The following is a 9,051-nucleotide window of genomic DNA, read 5'->3' as shown; positions in this document are numbered from 1 at the left end:
ACAGCTGCTGCTGGTACCGTGGCCTCTTCTGGGGCAACAGCTACTCCCAGAAGGCAGGGAGTAGCTCCTTTTTGCTTGGATGGCCCCATCGGGTAAATTAAAATGTCATCCGTGTCCTTACTAGAATTCTCCCCCTGAGCTACACACTTCTTAAATTCCTTTTGGGTCTCATAGTCTAAACTCAAGGCTATGAAAATTTGAATGTACAGAAGCTCACTCCGTTTAAGTTTCTTTTTACAACATAAATCTAACAGCAATATAGTATCATAACTCAGGGATCCATTTAATTTAATTCAGATATCATTATATCTACTACTGTGGGCAAGAATCCCTTAGAAGAAATGGAGTGGCCCTCACAGTCAATAAGAGTCTGAAATGCAGTACTTGAATGCAGTCTCAAAAATGCCAGAATGAACTCGGTTCGTTTCCAAGGCAAACAATTCAGTGTCACAGTAATCCAAGTCTATGCCCCAACCGGTTATGCTGAAGAAGCTGAAGTTGAATGGTTCTATGAAGATCTACAAGACCTTCTAGAACTAACATGAAAACAAGATGTCCTTTTCATCATAGGGGACTGGAATGCAAAAGTAGGAAGTCAAGAGATACCTGGAGTAACAGGTAAATTTGGCCTTGGAGTACAAAATGAAGCAGGGCAAAGGCTAATAGAGTTTTGCCAAGAGAATACACTGGTCATAGCAACCCTCTTCCAACCACACAAGAGAAGACTCTACACATGGGCATAACCAGATGGTCAATAGTGAAATCAGATTGACTATATTCTTTGCAGCCAAAGATGGAGAAGCTCTATACAGTTAGCAAAAACAAGACCAGGAGTTGACTGTGGCTCAGATCATGAACTCCTTATCGAAAAAGTCAGACTTAAACTGAAGAAAGTAGGGAAAACCACTAGACCATTCAGGTATGACCTAAATCAAATCCTTTATGATTATACAGGGAAAATGACAGATAGATTCAAGGGATTAGATCTAATAGAGAGAATGCCTGAAGAACTATGGACGGAAGCTTGTGACATTGTTCAGGAGGCAGTGACCAAAATCATCCAAGGAAAAGAAATGCAACAAGGCAAATAGTTGTCTGAGGAGGCCTTACAGATAGCTAAGAAGAGCAGAGACGTGAAAGGCAAAGGAGAAAAGGAAATATATACCCATCTGAATGCAGAGTTCCAAAGAAAAGCAAGAAGAGATAAGAAAACCTTCCTCAGTGATCAATGTAAAGAAATAGAGGGAAACAATAGACTGGGAAAGACTAGAGATCTCTTCAAGAGAATTAGAGATACCAAAGGAACATTTCATGCAAAGATGAGCAGAATAAAGGACAGAAATGATATGGACCTGATTTTGGACTTGGGCAGCAGTAAACAGCAGCTTGAAGCAAGGGGTAGCTGGAAGCAAGGCGTTAGTTTCCCAGACTTGGAGTCTTAACCACTGGACCACAAGGGCGAGCAGCTAGGACTAGCGTCCCTAGTCCTTTTCTGCCTAGTCGAGAGCGAATTCAGGCAAGGAGGAAGAAGGTAAAGAGTAAAGTAAAAAGTTTATTGAAAAGAAAAGCATATGCGGAAAGGCATACAGGCGAGCTCAGAAAGAGTTGCGGCTTTGGAAGTTAAAAGCCTGTATAAGCTTTTAAGTTTAATTAGGTCCCATTTGTTTATTTTTGCTTTTATTTCCAATATTCTGGGAGGTTTGGGAGAATGGCATTGAAACATGTATAATATCATATATGAAACGAGTTGCCAGTCCAGGTTCGATGCAGGATACTGGATGCTTGGGGCTGGTGCACTGGGATGACCCAGGGGGAGGTATGGGGAACCCAGGGTATGGGGAACCCAGGGAATGGGGAACCCAGGGAGGAGGGTTCAGGATGGGGAACACAGGTATACCTGTGGCGGATTCTTTTCGATATTTGGCAAAACTAATACAATATTGTAAAGTTTAAAAATACAATAAAATTTTTAAAAAAAGAGAAAAGAAATAAAGCCACAATTAACATTCTTATTAAAAAAAAAAAAAAAGCCTGTATAAGGGGGCAGTCCTCTAGATGTTTGTCTTCACTCAGGCCAATCATCTTGCTCTGTCCCCTCCCTGGTTAATTTGTCTCAGGACCCTCCCCTGGGGTGCACAGGCACACCCTAGCCAAGATGGTTCTCCAAGTGAGAGCTTCTGGGAGGAGCAAGACTCATTACGGTTTGGAATTATCCTCTGACTTTTGACTCCATGGAGCCTTTCTGCGCAGGTGTAGTGTCTCCCTTATCCTTTACTGTGAGGGGTTTTTTCTTCCCTCTCTTTGTCCTTGCCATGATTATTCCCATGAGATGTTTACAAGAGACAAAGACTAGCTATTTACCCAGTTTCTGTGGTTACTTCCATTTCAGAGAGCAAACAGGAGGCTGGTTGTAAATTCCTCCACTTGAGTCCACCTGTCTCTTGCTTCAGGAAATGCAAACAGGAGGCTGGCTGATGGTAATGTCCAAATGGGAGCCCGTCTATTTCTAACCTCAGACCTAACAGAAGTAGAAGAGGTGGCAAGAATACACAGCAAAACTGTACAAAAAAGGTCTTAATGACCTGGATAACCATGATGGTGTGATCACTCACCTAGAGCCAGACGTCCTGGAATGCTAAGTCAAGTGGACCTTAGGAAGCGTCACTATGAACAAAGCTAGTGGAGGTGATAGAATTCCAGTTGAGCTGTTTCAAATCCTAAAAGATGATGCTGTGAAAGTGCTGCACTCAATATGCCAGCAAGTTTGGAAAACTCTGCAGTGACCACAGGACTGGAAAAGGTCAGTTTTCATTCCAATCCCAAAGAAGAGCAATGCCAAAGAATGCTCAAACTACTGCACAATTGGACTCATCTCACATGCTGGCAAAGTAGTGCTCAAAATCCTTCAAGTTAGGCTTCAACAGTATGTGAACCAAGAACTTCCATATGTTCAAGCTGGATTTAGAAAAGGCAGAGGAACCAGAGATCAAATTGCCAACATCCACTGGATCATAGAAAAAACAAGGGAATTCCAGAAAAACATCTGCTTCTGCTTCATTGACTGTGCGAAAGCCTTTGACTGTGTGGATCACAACAAACTGTGGAAAATTCTTAAAGAGATGGGAATTCCAAACCACCTGACCTGCCTCCTGAGAAACCTGTATGCAGGTCAAGAAGTAACAGTTAGAACCAGACATGGAACAATGGACTGGTTCCAAACTGGGAAAGGAGTACATCAAAGCTGCATACTGTCACCTTGTTTATTTAACTTATATGCAGAGTACATAATGCAAAATGCCAGCTGGATGAAGCTCAAGCTGGAATCAAAATTTCTGGGAGAAATATCAATAACTTCAGATATGCAGATAATATCATTCTTATGGCAGAAAGCAAAGAGGAACTAAAGAGGCTCTTGATGAAGGTGAAAGAAGAGAGTTAAAAAGCTGCCACAAAACTCAACTTTCAGAAAACAAAGATTATGGCATCCAGTCCCAACACTTTATGGCAAATAGAGAAAAATGAAAACAGTGACAGACTTTATTTTCTTGGGCTCCAAAATCACTGCAGACAGTGATTACAGTCATTAAATTAAAAGATGCTTGTTCCTTGGAAGAAAAAATATGACAAACCTAGAGAGCATATTAAAAAGCAGAGACTACACAAAGTTATAGCTAGTCAAAGCTACAGTTTTTCCAGTAGTGAATGGATGTGAGAGTTGAACCATAAATAAAGCTGAGCCTCGAAGAACTGATGTTTTCAAACTGTGATGCTGGAGAATTCTTTGGACAGCAAGGAGATCAAACCAGTCAATTCTAAAGAAAATCAACCGTGAATACTCATTGGAAGGACTATGCTGAAGCTGAAGCTCCAATACTTTGGCCACCTGATGCAAAGAGCTGACTCATTGGGAAAGACTGAAGCTGGGAAAGATTGAGGGCAGGAGGAAAAGTGGGCAACAGAGGATGAGATGGTTGGATGACATCATCAACTCAATGGACAGGAGTCTGAGCATGAAGGAGGAAACAGAACAGGCTCTGTCTTGAAAGCAGGGCTCCATCTTGGGCCGGACTGTGGACTTTGAGCTATATGCCCAGTATCTATGGAAACAACATACCAACTAGAAAACCAGGCCCCTGGAAGGAAGAGCCCCAGGGCTCCATCGCCTAAAAGAATACCTGTATTGTGTAACCGAATAGACATTGTATAATACATAATGTATTATTAATGTATTAATGTATTACTAATACATTAATGTATTATTAATGTAATACATAATACATTCTATTATGCTTATTGGGTTATGACCATAGGCCTATTGATAATTGTCCACAGTTAACTACCTAGGCTTAAGGCATAGAATCACGGGTTAACTTTGATGTATCTTTCTTTTTCCTTTGTTCAGACTAGTTTCAGGGAATGTTTTCACAAAAACTGGGTGGGGTCCTTGGCTAAGAGGAGTCCTTGGGCCCGCCGGTGTAATAAACTTCACTCCACTATCTGCATTGTCCTTCTGAGTGAGTTTGTTTTCCGGAACACGTGGCTTCAATGAGCAGACTCTGGGAGATGGTGAAGGACAGGGAGGCCTAGCGTACTGCAGTCCATGGGTTCACAAAGAGGTGGACATGACTGAGCAACTAACAGCAACAAAGAGTTGGCACTTGGAAGGGTCAGAGGGAGAGGAGCAAGAGGAAAAGAGTACGCCTTGGTGGTCACACAGGTGTTCTGGGGTTAACAGAAGAAAAAAAGAAGTGGAGCAGGGGTGAACAAGAAAGCAAGAACGTAGGAGAAAAACCGGAGAGTCAAGGAGAGGAGTGTAGATATTAACAATTCTGTCCTAGACCTGCTGTTGGATGTGTAGACTACAAAAAAAAAAAAAAAAACAAAAAACACAAAAACCAGTCACAACCTGAAAGTAAAGAGTTATTTTATTTTGTGGGAATGTTAAGGACTCCAAGCCCAAGAGACAGTATCTCAGTAGCCCTGTAAAACTGCTCCAAGCAGGCAGGAGAGGGAGTCGGGCTATTTACTAGTTTGCAACAATAGGGGCAAGCAGCCTGAACATCAAAGATTATTGTTAAGTAAGGAAAACCAGATATCAAGTTAAGGAATGTAGAGTTATTCTATGCATGGAACGATGCAAGAGTTTCAGATTATTGATGTGATTCCTTTCATATGTATCTCAGCTATCTGGGGCCAGCATCCTGCATTTTTATAGCAGTATTCTTCTCTTCTTGAATTCCCTTAGGTCACACTGAAGGGCTGTAGTCATGATAACTGTGACATCCTTAAGTTCTTTGTGTAGGAAATGGCACCACTTGCCCTTGTCCGAATGGCTCAGAAATTCAGAATATCGGATAGCTGTGACATTTCTTGCCCTACAGCAGGAAATATTTCACAGATGTGCAAAAGCATATGGATTTTACCCACCAGGTCAAAACTGAGCAGAAGTTATTTGCCCCAAGAGTTCTTTTCCCATGTACTCATGTGCATACGTCGGAGAAGGCAATGGCACCCCACTCCAGTACTCTTGCCTGGAAAATCCCATGGACGGAGGAGCCTGGTAGGCTGCAGTCCATGGGGTTGCTAAGAGTTGGACACGGCTGAGCGACTTCACTTTCACTTTTCACTTTCATGCAGTGGAGAAGGAAATGGCAACCCACTCCAGTGTTCTTGCCTGGAGAATCCCAGGGACAAGGAAGCCTGGTGGGCTGCCGTCTATGGGGTGGCACAGAGTTGGACGTGACTGAAGCGACTTAGCAGCAGCAGCATGTGCATACGTGGATGTGCGCGTGCGTGCACACACACGCACACACTTTTCCACCCTCTCTGATATTGTGAGTTTAAATCTAGACCATCACTGAAACCCTCATTGTGTTGGTATTCACGGCAGTGGTGAAGGTTACCTTGGCAACGTGTCCATTGCTTTTTTGATGTTTATTATACGTGTGTGTATGTTTAGCCGCTCAGTTGTGTCTGACTCTTTGCAATCTCATGGACTGTAGCCCACCAGGCTCTTCTGGCCATGGCATTCTCCAGGCAAGAATACGGGAGTTGGGAAGTCATTCCCTTCTCCAGGGCAAATTCCTGACCCAGGGATTGAATCCAGGTCACCTACATTGCAGGTAGATTCTTTACTGTCTGAGCCACCAGGAAAGCCCTGGTGGCTTTATTGTACTATAAATTCTCTGTTTTGAGTTTTGTAACTTTGTAGTATTTGAGACGGGCTTCCTTTGTGGCTCAGCTGAGTTTGATCTGAGTTTGATCCCTGGGTTGGGAAGATCCCCTGGAGAAGGGAAAGGCTACCCACTTCAGTATTCTGGCCTAGAGTCACAAAGAGTCGGACACCACTGAGCGAATTTCACTAGTCACTAATATTTGAGATAATGTTATGTTTGTATTTTGTTGTGTAGAGTAAAGTAATTGTGTTGAATAAACCTAGGATTAGAGTTGGGGGCAGGGTGGGGAAACGAGTAGACAACAGTAAAAGGTCCTCTCCTGTATACTTGGCTCATGGTTTCCCAAGGGCCTCTATAGGACCAGGCCTAACTCTAAACCTCTCTTACCTTTTCACTGTCAGTTTGTGGTTGCCAGCTACAACCATTCACCTCAGACTGGGAGTTGAACCCATGTGCCAGGACTTGAGCTCGGCCAAAATCCTGCTTGGGATTTAAACCCAAGGGGCTGGGACACAGACCCAGCCAAAACCCACGGTGCCTGGTTTCAGGACCTAATGAAGCTCAGGTTCTTGATGTCTCATTGCAGAAAGAAGTCAGTAAGAGACAAAGTGATACGTAAGAAGTGGATTTATCCAGAGAGAAACACTCCACAGACAGACTGTAGGCCATCTCAGAAGGCAAGAGTGAGAGACACACTCCCCAGACAAAGAGTGTGGGCTGTGGCAGATGGTGAGAGCAGCCTCAAGTGTACTGTGGTTAGCTTTTATGGGTTGGGTAATTTCATAAACTAATACACAGGAGGATTATTCCAACTATTTTGGGGAAACGGGCAGAAATTTCTAGGAATTGGGCCACTGCCCACGTTTTGATCTTTGGTTTGCCTTGAAACTGTCATGGTGCCTGTGGGTGTGTCACTTAGCCTGCTGCTGCTAAGTCGCTTCAGTCGTGTCTGACTCTGCGATTCCATAGACAGCAGCCCACCAGGCTCCCCCATCCCTGGGATTCTCCAGGCAAGAACACTGGAGTGGGTTGCCATTTCCTTCTCCAATGCAGGAAAGTGAAAAGTGAAAGTGAAGTTGCTCAGTCGTGTTGGACTCTTAGCGACCCCATGGACTCCAGCCTACCAGGCTCCTCTGTCTATGGGATTTTCTAGGCAAGAGTACTGGAGTGGGGTGCCATTGCCTTCTCCAGTCACTTAGCTGGGTGATGTGTTATAGTGAGCATATACTGAGGTTCAAGGTCTAGTAGAAGCTGTCTTGTCCACCATCTTGAACCCATTTGGTCTAATCAGTATATGTTGTGTCCTTGGGCTATGTCATTCTTTCAAAGATTGTGCTATGCCCCCTTCCCTCCCGTTTCAAAGGCATCAAAATCATATTTAGAGAAAGGAAAACAGAAATGAGAAAAATAGAGAAATAGCAAAATTCTCTTACTCATTTGGAGTTGCCAGGGCTTCAGCTACCATGAAATGTACTTTCTCATGGAAAAAGTTTATCTGACTCTGTTTTGTGAACCATAACTTGACTCTTACCCCTCTTTAAGCCATTTTGAAAGTTTTCCACCAAAATGCAGTAAAATCTGGAGCCTGGAATACCAGAATGAGGTACTTGACTGCAATAGGAAGTGTTTGAAGGATCATTTTTCCCAAAAAGTTAAAATCACACCTCTCATACAGATACAAAAATGAGCATGTGTTAAAAACTACTGTTAACTCACGTTATTAATAAAGGGAACTTGTCAGGTGTTAAAACCATTTCAAAGAAGTTCCAAATAAGAGACAGAACAAGAAGTATAAAATGAACGTGCAAATAAAGGCCAAAAAAAAAATGGGGTGAGTGTCTCTTTACTTGGCAGAATTCATTTGCATGTTTATAAATAAGAATTACTTTTTGGTGTTCTCAGTTATAACCATGCGGTTTATTAAATATCTCCCATAGAATCAAAATCAGAAAACTGAAGCGTGTCCTCTAACAAAGAGCAAAAAAAAAAAAAAAAAAAAAAATTTTTTTTGTAAAGAGTAAAACAGTTTAGTTTTTGTAGACCATATAATCTTGGTTGCAACTCCTCATTGTAGTTGAGAGTAGACAACAAAAAAAAACAAATGGGCATGGCTGTGTTCCAATATATCTTTATTTATGGATTCGAAAATCGGAATTTCATACAATTTTCCCACGTCCCAGAACAGTACCTGGATTTTTTTCATCGACCAATCAAAAAAAGTTAAGAAAATTCTTAGCTCTTGAACCTCACCAAAACAGGTGGCGACAGAATTCGGCCCACAGGCTCCAGACACCCTGCTCTTGTAAGTAATGCATAGATTTCCATTGAAACTCAGATTTTTCCCCTAACAGGAACATAGGAGGTGATATGGTGATATAATTATCACTGCAGCAACACAAAGTTGCTGTCAAATTTCTTAAAGCACGTCATGTGCCCAGAACAGTGCGTAGCGTCTTAAGTACTATTATTGTGGAACTTAGGTCAGACGCCCAGCAGTAGTCAGGACCAAGGTCAACGTCCAGACAGGAATCCCTGCAGCCTGCGCGCGCAGCAGAACTGGAGCCCCGAGTCCACGTCCCCGAATCTCTGCGGGATTGGGTTTCCGCCCTGGTGGCCATTACTTTTCAGGAATTGAAGGAGAATCTGGAAATCTTGAGGGCAATTTACACGGGAGAACTCGGTAACGGCCTTAGATTGGCCATCTCAATACGGGAGGCAGGACAAACAGGCTGTGATTTTTCCATCTTAAAGTCAGTGATTGGTCAGTGAAGTACTGGGCGGTCAAATAAGAGGGTGACGATGGTTACCCACAGGCCAGAGCAGAAGGGGGCGGGAAAACGAGGGTGAAACGTCAATAATTGGCGTGCGCGGTGTG

The sequence above is a fragment of the Bos taurus genome, chromosome 7 (assembly GCF_002263795.3).
Source record: "Bos taurus isolate L1 Dominette 01449 registration number 42190680 breed Hereford chromosome 7, ARS-UCD2.0, whole genome shotgun sequence".
In the NCBI taxonomy this organism is placed as follows: domain Eukaryota; kingdom Metazoa; phylum Chordata; class Mammalia; order Artiodactyla; family Bovidae; genus Bos; species Bos taurus.
This window is presented reverse-complemented; position numbering follows the sequence as displayed.